This window comes from Salmo salar, chromosome 01 (genome assembly GCF_965601325.2).
Source record: "Salmo salar chromosome 01, fSalSal1, whole genome shotgun sequence".
In the NCBI taxonomy this organism is placed as follows: domain Eukaryota; kingdom Metazoa; phylum Chordata; class Actinopteri; order Salmoniformes; family Salmonidae; genus Salmo; species Salmo salar.
This window is the reverse complement of record NC_138291.1, coordinates 50200487-50222584: the sequence shown is the minus strand read 5'-3', so window position 1 is coordinate 50222584 and position 22098 is coordinate 50200487. Positions and strand designations below refer to the sequence as shown.

The following is a 22098-nucleotide window of genomic DNA, read 5'->3' as shown; positions in this document are numbered from 1 at the left end:
GCTCTCTATCCACCGGATGTGTACCAAGCTCACTAAAAGTGGCAGTAATAAAGCCTCTCTTGAAAAAGCCGAATCTTGACCCAGAAATTATAAAAAAACTATCGGCCTATATCGAATCTTCCATTCCTCTCAAAATGTTTTGAAAAACTCACTGCCTTCCTGAAGACAAACAATGTATATGAAACGCTTCAGTCTGGTTTTAGTCCCCATCATACCACTGAGACTGCACTTGTGAAGGTGGTAAATGACCTTTTAATGATGTCAGACCGAGGCTCTGCATCTGTCCTCGTGCTTCTAGATCTTAGTGCTGCTTTTGATACCATCGACCACCACATTCTTTTGGAGAGATTGGAAACCCAAATTAGTCTACATGGACAAGTTCTGGCCTGGTTTAGATCTTATCTGTCGGAAAGATATCAGTTTGTCTCTGTGAATGGTTTGTCCTCTGACAAATCAATTGTAAATTTCGGTGTTCCTCAAGGTTCCATTTTAGGACCACTATTGTTTTCACTATATATTTTACCTCTTGGGGATGTCATTCGAAAACATAATGTTAAATTTCACTGCTATGCGGACGACACACAGCTGTACATTTCAATGAAACATGGTGAAGCCCCAAAACTGCCCTCGCTAGAAGCCTGGGTTTCAGACATAAAGAAGTGGATGGCTGCAAACTTTCTACTTTTAAACTCGGACAAAACAGAGATGCTTGTTCTAGGTCCCAAGAAACAAAGAGATCTTCTGTTGAATCTGACAATTAATCTGGATGGTTGTACAGTCGTCTCAAATAAAACTGTTAAGGACCTCGGCGTTACTCTGGACCCTGATCTCTCTTTTGAAGAACATATCAAGACTGTTTCAAGGACAGCTTTTTTCCATCTACGTAACATTGCAAAAATCAGAAACTTTCTGTCCAAAAATGATGCAGAAAAATTAATCCATGCTTTTGTTACTTCTAGGCTGGACTACTGCAATGCTCTACTTTCCGGCTACCCGGATAAAGCACTAAACAAACTTCAGTTAGTGCTAAATACGGCTGCTAGAATCCTGACTAGAACCAAAAAATGTGATCATATTACTCCAGTGCTAGCCTCCCTACACTGGCTTCCTGTTAAGGCAAGGGCTGATTTCAAGGTTTTACTGCTAACCTACAAAGCATTACATGGGCTTGCTCCTACCTATCTTTCCGATTTGGTCCTGCCGTACATACCTACACATACGCTACGGTCACAAGACGCAGGCCTCCTAATTGTCCCTAGAATTTCTAAGCAAACGGCTGGAGGTAGGGCTTTCTCCTATAGAGCTCCATTTTTATGGAATGGTCTGCCTACCCATGTGAGAGACGCAGACTCAGTCTCAACCTTTAAGTCTTTACTGAAGACTTATCTCTTCAGTAGGCCCTATGATTAAGTATAGTCTGGCCCAGGAGTGTGAAGGTGAACGGAAAGGCTGGAGCAACGAACCGCCCTTGCTGTCTCTGCCTTGCCGGTTCCCCTCTCTCCACTGGGATTCTCTGCCTCTAACCCTATTACAGGGGCTGAGTCACTGGCTTACTGGTGTTCTTCCATGCCGTCCATGGGAGGGGTGCGTCACTTGAGTGGGTTGAGTCACTGACGTGGTCTTCCTGTCTGGGTTGGCGCCCCCCCCCTTGGGTTGTGCCGTGGCGGAGATCTTTGTGGGCTATACTCGGCCTTGTCTTAGGACGGTAAGTTGGTGGTTGGAGACATCCCTCTAGTGGTGTGGGGGCTGTGCTTTGGTAAAGTGGGTGGGGTTATATCCTGCCTGTTTGGCCCTGTCCGGGGGTATCATCGGATGGGGCCACAGTGTCTTCTGATCCCTCCTGTCTCAGCCTCCAGTATTTATGCTGCAGTAGTTTATGTGTCGGGGGGCTAGGGTCAGTCTGTTACATCTGGAGTATTTCTCTTGTCTTATCCGGTGTCCTGTGTGAATTTAAATATGCTCTCTCTAATTCTCTCTTTCTCTCTTTCTTTCTTTCTCTCGGAGGACCTGAGCCCTAGGACCATGCCTCAGGACTACCTAGCATGATGACTCCTTGCTGTCCCCAGTCCACCTGGCCATGCTGCTGCTCCAGTTTAAACTGTTCTGCCTGCGGCTATGGAACCCTGACCTGTTCACCGGACGTGCTTGTTGCACCCTCGACAACTACTATGGTTATTGTTATTTGACCATGCTGGTCATTTATGAACATTTTAACATCTTGACCATGTTCTGTTATAATATCCACCCGGCACAGCCAGAAGAGGACTGGCCACAACTCATAGCCTGGTTCCTCTCTAGGTTTCTTCCTAGTTTTTTGGCCTTTCTAGGGAGTTTTTCCTAGGGAGTTTTTCCTAGCCACCGTGCTTCTTTCACATGCATTGCTTGCTGTTTGGGGTTTTAGGCTGGGTTTCTGTACAGCACTTTGAGATATCAGCTGATGTACGAAGGGCTTTATAAATACATTTGATTTGATTTGATACAAATTGGAGTGGGTCTAGGGTTTCTGGGATGATGGTGTTGATGTGAGCCATGACAAGCCTTTCAGAGCAATTCATGGCTACAGACGTGAGTGCTATGGGTCGGTAGTCATTTAGGCAGGTTACCTTAGTGTTCTGAGCACAGGGACTATGGTGGTCTGCTTAAAACATGTTGGTATTACAGACTTGGACAGGAAGAGGTTGAAAATATCAGTGAAGACACTTGCCAGTTTGTCATTCTGGTAGTCCGTCTCCCCCTGAGGCCTTGTACAGAGAGGGAAAAAAGTATTTGATCCCCTGCTGATTTTGTACGTTTGCCCACTGACAAAGAAATCAGTCTATAATTTTAATGGTAGGTTTATTTGAACAGTGAGACAGAAAAACAAGAAAAATATCCAGAAAAACGCATGTCAAAAATGTTATAAATTGATTTGCATTTTAATGAGGGAAATAAGTATTTGACCCCCTCTCAATCAGAAAGATTTCTGGCTCCCAGGTGTCTTGTATACAGGTAACGAGCTGAGATTAGGAGCACACTCTTAAAGGGAGTGTTCCGAACAGCAGCTTGTTACCTGCATAAAAGACACCTGTCCACAGAAGCAATCAATCAGATTCCAAACTCTCCACCATGGCCAAGACCAAAGAGCTCTCCAAGGATGTCAGGGACAAGATTGTAGACCTACACAAGGCTGGAATGGGCTACAAGACCATTGGCAAGCAGCTTGGTGAGAAGGTGACAACATTTGGTGCGATTATTCGCAATGGAAGAAACACAAAAGAACTGTCAATATCCCTCGGCCTGGGGCTCCATGCAAGATCTCACCTCGTGGAGTTGCAATGATCATGAGAACGGTGAGGAATCAGCCCAGAACTACACGGGAGGATCTTGTCAATGATCTCAAGGCAGCTGGGACCATAGTCACCAAGAAAACAATTGGTAACACACTACGCCGTGAAGGACTGAAATCCTGCAGCACCCGCAAGGTCCCCCTGCTCAAGAATACATATACATGCCCATCTGAAGTTTGCCAATGAACATCTGAATGACTCAGAGGACAACTGGTGAAAGTGTTGTGGTCAGATGAGACCAAAATGGAGCTCTTTGACATCAACTCAACATGTTTGGAGGAGGAGAAATGCTGCCTATGACCCCAAGAACACCATCTCCACCGTCAAACATGGAGGTGGAAACATTATGCTTTGGGGGTGTTTTTCTGCTAAGGGGACAGGACAACTTCACCGCATCAAAGGGACGATGGACGGGGCCATGTACCGTAAAATCTTGGGTGAGAATCTCTTCCCTCAGCCAGGGCATTGAAAATGGGTCGTGGATGGGTATTCCAGCATGACAATGACCCAAAACATACGGCCAAGGCAACAAAGGAGTGGCTCAAGAAGAAGCACATTAAGGTCCTGGTCCCGTGTGGCTCAGTTGGTAGAGCATGGGTTTTGCAACGCCAGGGTTGTGGGTTTGATTCCCACGGGGGACCAGTACCGAATTTTTTTTGAAAAAAATGATGTATGAAATGTATGCATTCACTACTGTAAGTCGCTCTGGATAAGAGCGTCTGCTAAATGACTAAAATGTAAATGTAAATGAGTGGCCTAGCCAGTCTCTAGACTTTAATCCCATAGAAAATCTGTGGAGGGAGCTGAAGGTTCGAGTTGCCAAACGTCAGCCTCGAAACCTTAATGACTTGGAGAAGATCTGCAAAGAGGAGTGGGACAAAATCCCTCCTGAGATGTGTGCAAACCTGGTGGCCAACTACAAGAAACGTCTGACCTCTGTGATTGCCAACAAGGGTTTTGCCACCAAGTACTAAGTCATGTTTTGCAGAGGGGTCAAATAATTATTTCCCTCATTAAAATGCAAATCATTTTATAACATTTTTGACATGCGTTTTTTTTTGTTTGTTGTTGTTTTTCTGTCTCTCACTGTTCAAATAAACCTACTATTAAAATTATAGACTGATCATTTCTTTGTAAGTGGGCAAACGTACAAAATCAGCAGGGGATCAAATACTTTTTTCCCCCACTGTATATATATTTTAGTCATCTGTACAAATAAGCTATACAATGAATGTAGGCCTACAAAATGTAATACAACAAATACCAGTCATCATGCTCATTATCTTATGTGTGGTTGCTTTGTAGCTCAGTTGGTAGAGCGTGGCGCTATTATACTCACGTTAGGCTGTCAACCATGTCCAATCATCTCCATCAGTGGAGGCTCCTCAGAGGAGGAAGGGGAGGACCATCCAAAAAAACATTTAAAAAGTTATCCTTTTTATGTAAAACTATACTAAATATATTCACGTCACCAAATAATTGATTAAAACACGCTGTTTTGCAATGAAGGTCTACAATTGCTTCAACAGCACTCTGTACATTGACTTCAGTACATGTTCTCATGGTTCTCACTACATTCTATAGACTGACACATTAATTATGACAACTTCCGGAAGGACGTCCTCCAACTTATCAGAGCTCTTGCAGCATGAACTGTCTTGTTGTCCACCCAATCAAAGGATCAGAGAATAAATATAGTACTGAAAGCATAAGCTACAGCTAACTAGCACTGCAGCGCATAAAATATGGTGAGTAGTTGACTCAGAGAGAGAAAGACAATAGTTGAACAGTTTTTAATTAATTCATTTCTTCAAAAATTAAGGACAAGCAAGTGAGAGATATGGAGAGTGTCATTTTTTCCAGTTTTACTTACTTAGCTGGCAAATACAGCTAGCTAGTTTAGTTTTAGCTTCTCATTCACAGCCTATAGCGTTGCCCCCTTCATCTTTAGCACAATGGAGGAGTAAAACACTATTGGTTGACTCAGCCAACCACCTGGAAACAAAAAGAGTGACGTCCAGGCAGTGCATGATCAAGACAACTGTAGCTAGCAGGTTGGTTCCGGCGAGTGCAGACGGGAACTTATCCAGCTCCGAGTAACCTTCACTTTTTATCCCTCTCAAACTTACTTAAATGTAACAAAACTCTTACTTAAATACAACAACAACAACAAACAAATGCGAAAGAGCAAAGGAAGGAGAAGGCAGTTGCTACTACAGTTGAAGTCAGAAGTTTACATACACCGTAGCCAAATAAATTTAAACTCAGTTTTTCACAATTCCTGACATTTAATCCTAGTAAAAATTCCCTGTTTTAGGTCAGTTAGGATCCCCACTTTATTTTAAGAATGTGAAATGTCAGAATAATAGTGGAAAATGATTTATTTAGCTTTTATTTCTTTCATCATATTCCCAGTGGGTCAGAAGTTTACATACACTCAATTAGTATTTGGTAACATTGCCTTTAAATTATTTAACTTGGGTCAAACATTTTGGGTAGCCTTCCACAAGCTTTCCACAATAAGTTGGGTGAATTTTGGCCCATTCCTCCTGACAGAGCTGGTGTAACTGAGTCAGGTTTGTAGGGCTCCTTGCACGCACACGCTTTTTCAGTTCTGCCCACTAACTTTCTATAGGATTGAGGTCATGGCTTTGTGACGGCCACTCCAAAACCTTGACTTTGTTGTCCTTAAGCCATTTTGCCACAACTTTGGAAGTATGCTAGGGGTCATTGTCCATTTGGAAGACCCATTTGTGACCAAGCTTTAACTTCCTGACTGTTGTCTTGAGATGTTGCTTCCAGACTTGTGGAGGTCTACAACTTTTTTTCTGAGGTCTTGGCTGATTTCTTTTGATTTTCCCATGATGTCAAGCAAAGAGGCACTGAGTTTGAAGGTAGGCCTTGAAATACATCCACAGGTACACCTCCAATTGACTCAAATTATGTCAATTAGCCTATCAGAAGCTTCTAAAGCCATGACATCATTTTCTGGAATTTTCCAAGCTGTTTTTTAAAGGCACAGTCAACTTAGTGTATGTAAACTTCTGACCCACTGGAATTGTGATAGTGAAATAAGTGAAATAATCTGTCTGTAAACAATTGTTGGAAAAATGACTTGTGTCGTGCACAAAGTAGATGTGCTAACTGACTTGCCAAAACTATAGTTTGTTAACAAGAAATCTGTGGAGTGGTTGAAAAACAAGTTTTAATGACTCCAACCTAAATGTATGTAAACTTTTGACTTCAACTGTAGATAACCACTTATACACTGGAGAGAAACCGCCATCTTACTCCTCAGGAGAAGAAATTGAGGAATCTGGACATTGTGTTTATTCAGATACCCCGGTCAATAACCCTGCACCCAAAAAGACGAAGAAAGATTTGTCTTTGTGCAAACTCCGATTGATGCTGTCACTGTAAAGATAAACGAAAGAACCGATGGTCTGGAGAAAATGATACGCGAAAACACATCCAAAATCGTTGACCTCGAAAACTCCCTGAAACATGCATATGAGAGTATCAAAGATCTTAAAAGTGCAAATACTGCACTCACTGATAAATGTACTACACAGAAGAAGTCCATCACCAACATGCAAGAGCACTTGTGGGAAGCGTTAGGTTTCGTTTCTTACGTCCTTTGTCAATCATTGGTTCATTGGTGAAATTAGCATTATGACAATATCTTTAATTAAATAATTCAAAAACCTTTATTACTGCAATTGCAGACAGAAGTTGACACACAGGAACATAGCACGCATGTTTCTGAGTAAGTTCTGCATCAAACAAAAGGTCTGAAGTTGTTTTATTAAACCGAAGTCCCGCCTTAGTGATGTCACTGACTACGTCATTATCTTTTTACTCCTGAGACCAAAACCCTGCATCCATAGCTATACAAACATAGAGTTTGTGTTTATCTAAAAGCTAGCCAATAAATGTCCCCTCCCCAAAGTTGATTTATTGTGGAATGTCTGAGTAGTCTCTTATCTCCCACACTCCCCTGCAGAGTTCTGTCTCAGTCACACATCATGAGAGCGAGAACAAACAACTGTGGAACAATTCTAAAACTATATAATTAATATATATGTTGTTAATCTGTAGTCTAGGACCCTATAAAATGTAAGGAGGGAGGGATCTTATAACCCCTCCCCTTCTATTAATATAACATAAGCATAATCAATTATTCTAATACATCAAACATTTGTACAGCCCCAAATCATGACCGCTAGGTGAATCCTGACATTTCCCCCTTTGAGACTAATTAGTCTCACAGCTTCAATCATAATATTCTCCTCTGAAATCAAATAGATTAGGCATATCCCCCAGATCCAGTTGATCCCAGTTGATTCTAAAAGGAGAAAAAACTCCTGAGGTTCCTGGAATGCTGTTGGGGGTGGGTGAATCTGGCTATACTCCCATTCCTCTTGTGTCCAGGGAAGAACCACAGAGTTAAATAAACAATGGGATTAAGAGAAATTAACAGGTATCACCTTCAGCACGATTTGTATCAGATTCCACCAACACCATCATTCCAGCATGTTCAAGAGCAGTTAGTCATTTTCTTACAAATATAAACAGTAACCAGTCACCAAACCTCCCACCAGTATAGCAATAAAAAATAAAAACATAGTCAAAATAACTTTTCCCATCACATTTCCAAATATAGCATTAAACCAGTCACCAATTTTGTCAAAACAGATTTTTCAGATTTTGAGAGTTATACTAAGATCAGCAATCATATCAATAATTACAGTCATATTCTCAGAGGAGTCAGGGAGAAGCATAACACAATTTTCAGGATCAATAATACCTAGTACATTACAGTATCCTCCTTCCTTCACCAAAGGATAATCTATAGCCAACTCATGGCAGCTGACGACTGCTTTCAGATTTTGGACATCTAATGAGAGTTGACTAAATCCTCGGATCGTTAAACTCATATGGGCCTGTAAAGAGTAGGTTCAATTATTCACCCACTTTCCCAGAACAGCCACACCCCAGGAGGGTATGATTGACATACCAACATCTCACCCGGGTGTAGGACATGACCATAGGCTTCCTGATTGTCTGGGATGAGTCGTTTGTCATGCTTCGGTTCCCCAGAGTTGGTTTTACCTGTTTCATTGAAAAGATCAGTGACTGCATACTCACATTCATTCAAAAAGTGCTCCCATGCCTTCCTCTATCCTGGAAAAGTTTACACCTGTCACCTGTAAGTCTAACACACTAAAATCCCCTTTATCATAGTTTCTGCTATCACTATACTCTTCTCTCAGTTGACCCATATATTCATGACAAGCTCTAGTATCTCTCATATCTTCCCTCTACCACATTAGGTAAGTTTTCTCCCTTCTTGTGACCACCCCAACATACATGTGTTCCATAATCCCCAAATTTTCAACAGTCTTTCTAGCAAAGCACTTTATTATACATAAATCAAAAGCAAAACACAGTTGTCCTACCAGGAGTGGAACAATCATGGCAAACAGGAACATCATTACCTTCCCCATCACGTTTCCAAATACACCATTAAACCAGTGTCCAATTTGGTCAAAGATGGTGTTGACAGCTTTTCCCAGAGTACCTCCTAATTTAGCCAGGTCATTAATAATAGCTGTCATGTCGTAAGAGGAGTCAAGAAGCAACATGACACAGTAATCCTCATTGTTTATTCCAAGGGACCTGTAGACCACTCAGTCTTTAGCCAATATGTGCCATTTTGTCTCTGGTCACTACTGCCTTCAAATTCTGCACATCTATTGACAACTGAGTAAAACCCTGTACTATCAAATTAGTAAGGGCCTACATGGAATATGTCAAATTGTTAATCCCCTTTACTACAACTCCTACACCTGGAATATTACTAGGGCTGACATCTCTACCTGAGACAGCACATGTCCATAAGCTTCATTATTTTGAGCCATTGCTCTTTTAGCTCTGCCATTCAATCTGAAACTAATTTGCAAAGACATATTCAGCAACGCAGAAGCAAGTAATGTTGCTACTGTCAGTTCAGTTTTCCCCAGATAATAACACCCTTTCCATCCCATGGGGAGGAAAATGTAGCCATTACCCCCACAGATCCAGAGAAGATCCGGAGGTGTCCCCATGCCTTTGCCTATGTTTGACATATTTACCCTAGTTATCAATTGTTGCCCATCCAGTACATCAAAACTATTTGTATCTGTTTTTAGGTCTGTGTAAGACAGGCAATTAGTGGTGTTTCCTACATCCACATTCCCTGAGTTGCAGATACAAACAGGGGGCGTTATTGTGGGTTTTAATCCTGCCAACACAACATCTCCTTTATCATTTAGGGCTTTACACTACCAGTCAGATACTCTCCCCATTGTACTTTTGGAGGTCCTATGCTTTTAATCAGCTGGGAATTGTTACCTGGTTGTAAGCTATGAACCTTCTCCTACCTTGGCCATTCAGTCTCAATGTTCCCACCCTCCTTAAATTCTTCAGCTGCATCTGAACTATTACCTATTGGATAATCCACCTTCCCATGTTGCTTCCTTCCCCTTATTGACCAACATCAGAATAGTATAATTGCTTTTTCTTTGTCGAGCCCTAGTATTGTACCTTTTCATAAACTGGAGTAATCTACATCCAAAATCATTCTTTCCAATTGGTACTGCCTGGGTTCCCCACAGAAATGCTGTGGAGGTGGGTTTCTGGAAAATAATTACCCGTGTGCCAGATGTGTTCCCCCTCCCCTGTAATCCAATGTATGTCACTGTTTTTACCCATTTATTATTCTCCTCATCCCTGTCCACAAAGGGAACGGGTAAGATTTGGAGAGCAATAAATACCCTGCATGTTTATTTCCACGGTTGCGATTTTCTTGTTTCACAACCATAGAGTGTGTATATGATGATTTCCTCGACATTTGATGATTCTTCAGGTTCTGTGGATGAACCCTCTGTATGGTTCTTATGGCCTTTTGTCTCGGCCTTCTGCTCCTGTCCTGTGGCTCGGATCTTTTTCTTCCTTCAGATGTTCTCGGGGCCCTGCTCTCCCTCCCTCCAGTCGCTCATCCATGGCTTCCACTCTGGGAGATGCTTGCAGTGGGAGAGATGATGCCAGCCGGACCTCTCCTCTACCTGCAGGGCTGTTGGTGTTACCATGGTTACCTGGAACAGACCCATCCATCGTGGTTGGTTCTATTTTCGCTTTTGGACCCTGAGTTTCACCCATTCTCCAAAGTTTGTGGGTAGCCCGTCAGGGTCTTCACCTGGTATTGGTTCCTAGTGTGAGAGTGGAGAAAACTTACAACAGAAGTTAGTTCCTTCATGTACTTAAGATGGTCACACTATATCTCAGTTATGTCTATCTATCGGTCAGTCATAGGTCTCACCCCTGGGGTGTTCATTGGTCATCTTGTTAACATTTAATAAGGTGTACACCCAATACCTTTGTTAAGGCTGCTGTGCATTTTCATGAGGACAAAAGGTAATCCCTCTACCCATGTCATTCCTGTGGAATGGCATAGTTTGACAAGGGAGCCTTTCAGGGTCCAGATTAGCCCTCAGTAACTCTCATTACTCCGCGGTTGATAGATGGACACAAACTTCTGGTGAACACCCATCATTTTGGCCATTTGGGTAACCACATCTCCTATGAGATGGGTCCCATTGTCTGCAGACAAACCTCAGGCATTCCTAACCTGAGTATAATTTTCCTAACTAGTAATTTTGCAACTAATTGCGCAATGCAGTTGGATGTTCCACCCACCTGGTAAACCTGTCAATTATCACCAGGCAGTATCTCTTTCTTTTCGCTCTATCATGTCTATAAAATCCATAGCTATGTTGACAAAAGATCCTTTTGGAGTGTGGAACTTCCCTGGTTGTAGTGGAGTTCCCTTGTCTATATTATATAATAAACATGTCGCGCAACGATAAATTAACTGTTTTACATGCCGCTTCAAATTTTCAAACATTCTCCTCCTCCTCCATTCTCCTCTTATATCCCCCTTTTGACGAATGGCTCACTCCATGAGCCAATCGGCAAATAATAAAATCATGGTTGATCCTAAACAGGGCATACTAGACAAAAGATGTAGCCATCAGCCAGACCTAGGACAGAGAGCACACCCTCTCTCCCTCCACACCTGGTGATTGAGAATATCAGCCTGCTGCTGTTTCTCAAGATCAGTAGTTTCAGATGACACAAACGACTAAAAAAATAAAACGCATGTGTGTGACAAAAGGAAACAGCAATTTGGCCGCCTCATCAGCTATGCTGTTACTAATTCTAGCATTATCACACCAACCCATGTATGCCTCAACCTGAACAATAGCCAATGTGTTAGGTTTTCACAAAGCTTCAAACAACTGTTCAACAAAAGGTCTGTTTTTAATAAGTGTGTCCGTGGAATTAGTAAACAAACAAACCCCAATAACATATGCTGAGTCAGAGTAGCCAGTAAAGGCTTCCCTTCCCCCAATTCACAAACTGTGGTCAGAGCTAATAAATCTGCCTGTTGCGCTGATAAATGGTCTGGTAGGGGCTGTAAAACCTCAATATCACCTCCCACATGTTACTACCCTGAGCTTTGATCTATATAAGCAGAACCATCAACGAACAGCACCATGTCAGAGTCAAGCAGGTTCTTCAAACAAGTTTTTGTCCGGTACACATTCCTGGGCTGTCCAGATGTCCCTGTTATTGTTACTAATAATTTGCTCAGGGATGCTCCAACAAATTGTCCAGGTTTTCCTAAACAGGAACAGTGAGTTTCAGTGTCTATTATAAATGATAGGTCATGTCCATAACATTAAGAGTATCCATTGGCTCTTCTCTTCCATCATTGAATTCATACTGGAGCAGGGGAGTCAGGCACCTTCATTGTTGATTCTGAGGGAAATGAGATCTGTTGATGTTCTGATTTCCCATTGGCCATGCTGTCCTCTGTCATTTGCAAAGTGTCCTCTTCCAGGCCTAAATTGTCCTTTGCCACTGCTATAACATCTTCCTCTTCCATTTCCCCCACACTGTGAACTTATATGCCCCAACTTCCCACAGGTCCAGCATTGAGTGTTCCAGTCACGAGGAGCTCTAGCGGGCCCATATCCTTTGCCATACCATGTTTTTGTGTCACCATAAGGCTGAATGGGGAAAGGCACAGACCGTGCAGGCACCAGGTTCAGGGGTACCAGATGTGACTGTGGGGGGCCTGCAGGTTGTGGTTGTGGTGAGCCTGTGGGAACAAATTGAGCAGATGTCTTGCATCTTCCAGTCTGTTCCTTTTTGTAGAGTGAGTTGGGGTGGCTAGGGAAAACTCCCTCCAGGAACTGTGCCTCCTTTTTCTTCTAGCACCATCATTCCCATCACAGTTTCTGAGACAAGGGCACTCGTCATCTCCTTCTGTTTGTCCATTTTTATTGTCTGAATTATCTCCTTGACTAAATCCAACCTAGTCTTGTTAAATGAACCAGCTATTGGATATCTACTTTCTCCTGCCATCTCAGTCCATGCCTATATATATATTCCTCTCTATCTCCTTTCAGTGTGTGTTAAATAACAGTGGTTGATACTGCAATCCTATTTCTACTCTCACTTGATCCAGGCTATAGTAAATGGTTCTACTTATACTCAAATATATTTCACACACAGGCCCCAGAGAGACAACCTCATGGTAAACTTAAATTTCTAATGTTTAATCTCAAGAGTGAAGAGTAATAGTTATGTCATACACCAGTGCCCATGGTGTAGGATCACAAAATAACTTAATTTTAATTGTATTTTTAAACTGTCCATATAACGACTTTATAATTCTCTAATATCCTAAGGGGTTGTACATTTCCAATACTGTCCTATGGTAGGAAATTGTCACTAACAAATACGTTCAATGTTTTATTAGAATAACTTCTGTCCTACTCCTAATTTTGTATTCCACTATTGGGCCATTACCCAATAACTCCCGCCATAATCCAGACAAACAAACAATGAAACATACAACGCACTATACATAAACAACTCAACTCAATTCACTTGGTAAATTTAACACAAAATTACCACTATTCATAACCAACTCAACCCATTCATTGGGTACCTCTACAAAATAATAAAAAATAACTAGTATCTGGGTAATTACCTCAAATAAAATTGGGTGATTAACGCTGAAACACCTCTGCAAAACTAACTAGTATTTTACTCTAACCCGGAAAGACTTAGTCTCGTCAAACCACCTCTGCACAATAACTCAAATAATACCGGCAACCCCCGTAGGATAGGGAAAGCCTTAGATGGCCTCGTCAAACCACTTCTGCATAATAAAATAACTAGTAAACAAATAAAATTAATCAAGCTTTCGTTTCATTCATCCCGTTACGTAAATGTACGAAACTAAAATCCGACTACGTCATATTCAAAGCGTATGCCTATAATTTAGATCGAGTGAGGTGCCACTTGCTTGTTAGAGGGAAACCACACCAGTAAATGCCATTTAATTACAGACTTAAACGGGTGTCTGCTTACCTTATTTCATTTTGAGCTCTGGCAACGTGGTGTGGAATCTCTACCAACCGAGGGACACTCACTCCTGGCAAGCTCGCCAAATGTTAGGTTTCGTTTCTTACGTCCTTTGTCAATCATTGGTTCATTGGTGAAATTATCATTATGACAATATCTTTAATTAAATCATTCAAAAACCTTTATTAATGCTGTTGCAGACAGATGTTGACAAACAGGAACATAGCACGCATGTTTCTGAGTAAATTACTCCTGAGACCAAAACCCTGCATCTATAGCTAAACAAACATAGAGTTTGTGTTTATCTAAAAGCTAGGCAATAAATGTCCCATCCCCAAAGTTGATTTATTGTGGAATGTCTGAGCAGTCTCTTATCTCCCACACTCCCCTGCAGAGTTCTGTCTCAGTCACACATTATGAGAGCGAGAACAAACAACTGTGGAACAACTCTAAAACTATATAATTAATATATATTTTGTTAATCTGTAGTCTAGGACCCTATAAAATGTAAGGAGGGAGGGATCTTATAACCCCTCCCCTTCTATTAATATAACATAAGCATAATCAATTATTCTAATACATCAAACATTTGTACAGCCCCAAATCATGACCGCTAGGTGAATCCTGACAGAAGCAGAGTGATACCACAGAAGGTGGGGGTTATGGCTTTATAGTGTCCCCGATGGACCAGGGTGAGAATGTGAAGCGCAAAGTAACTGATATCTGTAACCATATGGCCCCGGACTTCCTGAATGATAACATGGCCATGGCTGTGGATATCGCACATCGTATTGGGAAGAAGCATGATGCCATCGGCAGCCGCTCGATCCTCATCCAGTTTGCTTTCCGCACAGCGAGAGATGCAGTTCGAAAAAAGGAAAGGAAAGCGCCTTTCTGAAGGAGAGAACTTGGTGAGGACCTGCAGCAGACAACAAGCCCGAAAACAATGGAAATTGAAAAAACGTCAACATCTTCCCTATTGTCGTTTTACACAACAACCTCTCCATCTGTTCCATAAACAGATGGAAATTCATTCAACCAGGGTGATTTGTAGCCCCACCCCCCACAATAAACTGAGCATTCTAGTTTTGAATTGTGGTGCTTTGGTTTACAAGTTAAGACTTCTGTTCATACATTTATGAAGCACCTTTTTATACAGTAGGCAGAGTTAAGATTGCATAGGATATTTTTTCTATGTTGTATATATGGACTGGGGGACATGAAACCAGTTGAATAGGAAAGCTTTTTTTCAGTTTTGTAAGGACTGCAATGCAGATCTTGTATTCGTTCAACAGACACATTCATGCAAAGAGGTCTATAACTTCTGGAAAAAATCAGTGGGGCGGTGACATTTTCTTGGCCCATGGGAATAATCATTCAGCTGGAGTTGCAATTTTAGCACACAATTTAAAAGGAACATATTTGTTTACTCAAACGGACACCAATGGTCATTGGCTCGAAGCTGTCATCAACCACATGGACAGATTATTTGTGTTGTGTAATGTATATGGATACTGTTCTAGTCCTCCAAATGATTTACTTCTAGAGGAAATCATGGAAATTCTTAAAAGTCTTCTGGGAAGATATCCATCTCGGCAGCTTATAGTTGGTGGGGACTTTAATATGGTTTGTTATAATGAGACTGATAGATTTCCCCAAAGACCTAATATTGGTTTGAACAAATTGGTGAATTTGTGCCAAAGCCTGGACTTGGAATTGACATATGAAGAATTAAAAACCCTGAAGAGAAACAGTACACATGGAGTAATAAAGATCTTTCACTAAAATCAAGAATTGACTTGTGGTTGATAACCTCTAGCCTTGAGCCCAACACTGTAGAGGTAAAAATACTGCCTGCAGTCCTGATGGATCAGAAAGTCATATGGGTGTAAGAATGTGCAGTGATGATAACAAGAAATACACCGATGGTTATTGGAAATTGAATAATGAATTCTTATTGCATGATGATTTAAGAATCTAATTTCTGTTTATTGGAATTTAGCTACCTCTAATGCAGAATATAGGAAATTTTGGGAACTGCTGAAATAAAAAATGTCAGACTGTATTACTTATAGGAAGCAGTTTTCTTTAAGAAGGATATGTGAGGTAACTGAGCTCTCTAAGAAAATTGCTGATATCACAGAGATTGAGCATCTTGATCTTAGTGAGAAAGCTGAATAAAAAAAATGTAGATAATTAACTATATAAATTATATGATGAAAAGGCTAGAGGAGCCTTCATGAGATCCAGAAAACAATGTCTTGAAAAAGGCGAAAAGAACAGTAGAAAAGAAATGTAAGATTAATGGGGTAACCATTGAGGATAGAGAGTTGATATCAGACTTTACCATTATGTTTTATGAGAATCTTTACTCCTTAGATAAGTTTGAATGACTCTAAAGAACGCCTTGATTCTATAGATAATGTTAACTCGGTTATTAGTGAAGAATCTAATCGGACTTGCTGTCAAGATTTGTCCATTATGGGCATCCAATATGGGACTGCTCAATTAAAAACGAACAAACCTACAAAACCTATGAAGAAATAGCACAATATTTACTTAAAAAAAGGAGGCTATAAAAAAGGACACCTACCTGCCTGTCTGAAGCAAGGGGATTTATTACTCTCATACCTAAACCACACAAGGATCTCTTAATTATTGATAATTGGCATCCAATCATACTCCTCAATAACGACTACAAAATTATAGCCTCAATCTTTGCGAAAAGGTTAAAGTCAGGCTTGAATGATCCGATTGATGAATGTCAATCAGGGTTTATGAAAGGGGGCTATATATCTAATAATTTGATGCTGGTGTTAGATTTGGTTGAGTATTGGGATTTTTTTTTTTTTTTTTTACACTTAAGACATTTAGCAGACGCTCTTATCCAGAGCGACTTACAAATTGGTGCATTCACCTTATGATATCCAGTGGAACAACCACTTTACAATAGTACATCTAAATCTTTTAGAGGGGGGGGGGGGGTTAGAAGGATTACTTTGTCCTATCCCAGGTATTCCTTAAAGAGGTGGGGTTTCAGGTGTCTCCGGAAGGTGGTGATTGACTCCGCTGTCCTGGCGTCGTGAGGGAGCTTGTTCCACCATAGGGGTGCCAGAGCAACGAACAGTTTTGACTGGGCTGAACGGGAACTGTGCTTCCTCAGAGGTAGGGGGGCCAGCAGGCCAGAGGTGGATGAGCGCAGTGCCCTCGTTTGGGTGTAGGGACTGATCAGAGCCTGAAGGTACGGAGGTGCCGTTCCCCTCACGGCTCCGTAGGCAAGCACCATGGTCTTGTAGCGGATGCGAGCTTCAACTGGAAGCCAGTGGAGAGAGCGGAGGAGCGGGGTGACGTGAGAGAACTTGGGAAGGTTGAACACCAGATGGGCTGCGGCGTTCTGGATGAGTTGTAGGGGTTTAATGGCACAGGCAGGGAGCCCAGCCAACAGCGAGTTGCAGTAATCCAGACGGGAGATGACAAGTGCCTGGATTAGGACCTGCGCCGCTTCCTGTGTGAGGCAGGGTCGTACTCTGCGAATGTTGTAGAGCATGAACCTACAGGATCAGGTCACCGCCTTGGTGTTAGTGGAGAACGACAGGGTGTTGTCCAGGGTCACGCCAAGGTTCTTAGCACTCTGGGAGGAGGACACAATGGAGTTGTCAACCGTGATGGCGAGATCATGGAACGGGCAGTCCTTCCCCGGGAGGAAAAGCAGCTCCGTCTTGCCGGGGTTCAGCTTGAGGTGGTGATCCGTCATCCACACTGATATGTCTGCCAGACATGCAGAGATGCGATTCGCCACCTGGTTATCAGAAGGGGGAAAGGAGAAGATTAATTGAGTGTCGTCTGCATAGCAATGATAGGAGAGACCATGTGAGGATATGACAGAGCCAAGTGACTTGGTGTATAGCGAGAATAGGAGAGGGCCTAGAACTGAGCCCTGGGGGACACCAGTGGTGAGAGCACGTGGTGCGGAGACAGATTCTCGCCACGCCACCTGGTAGGAGCGACCTGTCAGGTAGGACGCAATCCAAGCGTGGGCCGCACCGGAGATGCCCAGCTCGGAGAGGGTGGAGAGGAGGATCTGGTGGTTCACAGTATGAAAGGCAGCAGATAGGTCTAGAAGGATGAGAGCAGAGGAGAGAGAGTTAGCTTTAGCAGTGCAGAGAGCCTCCGTAACACAGAGAAGAGCAGTCTCAGTTGAGTGACCAGTCTTAAAACCTGACTGATTTGGGTCAAGAAGGTCATTCTGAGAGAGATAGCAAGAGAGCTGGCCAAGGACGGCATGTTCAAGAGTTTTGGAGAGAAAAGAAAGAAGGGATACTGGTCTGTAGTGGTTGACATCGGAGGGATCGAGTGTAGGTTTTTTCAGAAGGGGTGCAACTCTCGCTCTCTTGAAGACGGAAGGGACGTAGCCAGCGGTCAAGGATGAGTTGATGAGCGAGGTGAGGTAAGGGAGAAGGTCTCCGGAAATGGTCTGGAGAAGAGAGGAGGGGATAGGGTCAAGCGGGCAGGTTGTTGGGCGGCCGGCCGTCACAAGACGCGAGATTTCATCTGGAGAGAGGGGGCAGAAAGAGGTCAAAGCACAGGGTAGGGCAGTGTGAGCAGGACCAGCGGTGACGTTTGACTTGACAAACGAGGATCGGATGTTGTCGACCTTCTTTTCAAAATGGTTGACGAAGTCATCCGCAGAGAGGGAGGAGGGGGGGGGAGGGGGAGGAGGATTCAGGAGGGAGGAGAAGGTGGCAAAGAGCTTCCTAGGGTTAGAGGCAGATGCTTGGAATTTAGAGTGGTAGAAAGTGGCTTTAGCAGCAGAAACAGAAGAGGAAAATGTAGAGAGGAGGGAGTGAAAGGATTCCAGGTCCGCAGGGAGGCGAGTTTTCCTCCATTTCCGCTCGGCTGCCCGGAGCCCTGTTCTGTGAGCTCGCAATGAGTCGTCGAGAGTCAAAGGATGCAGAAAGGGAGGAGAGGAGGGTTGAGGAGGAAGAATCAGGAGATAGGTTGGAGAAGGTTTGAGCAGAGGGAAGAGATGATAGGATGGAAGAGGAGAGAGTAGCGGGAGAGAGAGAGCGAAGGTTGCGACGGCGCAATACCATCCGAGTAGGGGCAGAGTGAGAAGTGTTGGAGGAGAGCGAGAGGGAAAAGGATACAAGGTAGTGGTCGGAGACTTGGAGGGGAGTTGCAATGAGATTAGTGGAAGAACAGCATCTAGTAAAGATGAGGTCAAGCGTATTGCCTGCCTTGTGAGTAGGGGGGGAAGGTGAGAGGGTGAGGTCAAAAGAGGAGAGGAGTGGAAAGAAGGAGGCAGAGAGGAATGAGTCAAAGGTAGACGTGGGGAGGTTAAAGTCACCCAGAACTGTGAGAGGTGAGCCATCCTCAGGAAAGGAACTTATCAAGGCGTCAAGCTCATTGATGAACACTCCAAGGGAACCTGGAGGGGGATAAATGATAAGGATGTTAAGCTTGAAAGGGCTGGTAACTGTGACAGCATGGAATTCAAAGGATGCGATAGACAGATGGGTCAGGGGAGAAAGAGAGAATGTCCACTTGGGAGAGATGAGGATTACAGTGCCACCACCCCGCTGGCCAGATGCTCTCGGGGTGTGCGAGAACACGTGGGCAGATGAGGAGAGAGCAGTAGGAGTAGCAGTGTTATCTGTGGTAATCCATGTTTCCGTCAGCGCCAAGAAGTCGAGGGACTGACTTCCCTGTTATCTTATTTTTGGATTTTCAGAAAGCTTTTGATACCGTAAGTTACAATTTCATTTTTGATTGTCTTGAGCATTTTTAAGCTGGGTAATCTTTTGGTCGATGCTATTAGAACTTTGTATAATGGTGGCAATATCTATATCAAACTCTGTCATGGAACATCCTCAAGATTTAACATTCATAAAGGAATACAACAAGGTTGTCCAATCTCACCGTTTTTATTTCTGTTAGTATTTTAAACCTTATGCTCATTAGTTTCTCAAAGTCAATTAGCAGATGACACCTCTCTTTTTTTATATGTCACAAGCTAGATGGGCATGTGATATTGTGAAGCAGCTCTCCAAAATGTCAGGTTTGGTATTAAATATTTCCAAAAGTGAGATGTTTGTTCTGAAGGATTAAAGTGCATTCTGGTCTTCTTTTTGTTATGAAGTATTCACTGAGTGTACAAAACATTAGGAACACCTTCCTAGTATTGGGTTGCAACACCTTTTCCCCTCAGAACAGCCTCAATTAGTTGGGGCATGGACTAGACAAGGTATCAAAAGTGTTCCACAGGGATGCTGGCCAATGTTGACTCCAATGCTTCCCACAGTTGTTTAAAGCCATGAAGTGCTTTGAAAGACTGGTCATGGCTCACATCAACACCATCAACCCAGAAACCCGTTACCCACTACAATTTGCATAACACCCCAACAGATCCACAGATGACGCAATCTCTAATGCACTCCACACTGTCCTTTCCTACCTGGACAAAAGGAACACCTACATGAGAATGCTGTTCGTTGACTACAGTTCAGCGTTCAACACCATAGTGCCCACAAAGCTCATCACGAAGCTAAGGTCCCTGGGACTTTCTGACTTTCTGGACTTTCTGACGGGCCACCCCTAGGTGGTAAAGGTAGGCAACAACACATCTGCCACGCTGATCCTCAACACAGGGGCCCCTCAGGGGAAAGTGCTTAGTCCCCTCCTGTACTCCCTGTTCACTAAAACTGTTTGAATGGTGTCTGTGAGTATAACAGAACTCATATGGCAGGCAAAAACCTGAGAAGATTCCTTATAATTTCTTGGGCTTCTACATTCTCTTTATTGAAAACTGAGGATCTCTGCTGTAACGTGACACTTCCTACGGCTCCCATAGGCTCTCAGAAGGCGGCAAAAAGCTGAATGATGTCTTTGCAGCCCCTGGCTGAAAAACATTAGCGCATTTGGTAAGTGGTCGATCAGAGGACAATGAGACTGAGGCGCGTGCACGAGGCGACACCATGTTTTTATTTTCTCTGTTTTTGAACGTAAACAGGGTTTCCCGGTCGGAATATTATCGCTTTTTTACGAGAAAAATAGCATAAAAATTGATTTTAAACAGCGGTTGACATGCTTCGACGTACGGTAATGGAATATTTCGAATTTTTTTGTCACGAAACGTGTCGGGCGCGTCACCCTTCGGATAGTGTCTTGAACGCACGAACACAACAGAGGATATTTGAACATAACTATGGATTATTTTGAACCAAACCAACATTTGTTATTGAAGTAGAAGTCCTCTCTGGGCTAGGCGGGACGAATTCGTCCCACCTACGCAACAGCCAGTCTAATCCAGTGGCGCGATTTTCAAATACCTTAAAAATCCTATTACTTCAATTTCTCAAACATATGGCTATTTTACAGCTATTTAAAGACAAGACTCTCGTTAATCTAACCACACTGTCCGATTTCAAAAAGGCTTTACAACGAAAGCAAAACATTAGATTATGTCAGCAGAGTACCAAGCCAGAAATAATCAGACACCCATTTTTCAAGCCAGCATATAATGTCACCAAAACCCAGAAGACAGCTAAATGCAGCACTCACCTTTGATGATCTTCATCAGATGACAACCCTAGGACATTGTGTTATACAATACATGCATGTTTTGTTCAATCAAGTTCATATTTATATCAAAAACCAGCTTTTTACATTAGCATGTGACGTTCAGAACTAGCATACCCCCCGCAAACTTCCGGCGAATTCACTAACAATTCCTCTAACTCCTCTATTCACTAACTCCTCTATGCACTCGATATGTCCGATTTTAAAATAGCTTTTTGGTGAAAGCACATTTTGCAATATTCTCAGTACATAGCCCAGCCATCACGGGCAAGCTATTTAGACACCCGGCAAGTTTAGCACTCACCAATATCAGATTTACTATTACAAAAGTTTGATTACCTTTTGTTGTCTTCATCTGAATGCACTCCCAGGACTGCTACTTCAATAACAAATGTTGGTTTGGTCCAAAATAATCCATCGTTATATCCGAATAGCGGCGTTTTGTTCATGCGTTCCAGAAACTATCCGAAATGGTAAATCAGGGTCGCGCGCATGGCGCAATTCGTGACAAAAAAAATCTAAATACACTTCGAAGCATGTCAACCGCTGTTTTATGCCATTTTTCTCGTAAAAAAACGATAATATTCCGACCGGGAATGTCCATTTAGCTAAACAGAGGAAAGAAAACAAAGCTTTCGGTCGACGCGGGCACGAGCCTGAGTCTCACAGTACTGTAACCAGCCACTACCCAAACGCGCTACTTTGTTTCAGCCAG

At 42.7% G+C, this 22098-nt stretch overlaps 1 protein-coding gene across 2 annotated transcripts in view; it reads right to left on the bottom strand.

Moving 5' to 3' along the window:
* Nucleotides 1-7009: 7009 nt before the first annotated feature.
* The window catches only part of znf511 (zinc finger protein 511), a 34484-nt gene continuing 19395 nt past the window's right edge, over nucleotides 7010-22098 (bottom strand). Inside the window, exon 7 of one of the 2 annotated variants that reach the window (XM_014198240.3) lies at nucleotides 7010-10462. The gene's annotated coding sequence lies outside the window, so the exon portion shown is untranslated. Of the gene's footprint in view, nucleotides 10463-13963; nucleotides 17605-22098 lie in introns of those variants that run through there. The other variant, XM_082975831.1, reaches the window with a different exon arrangement.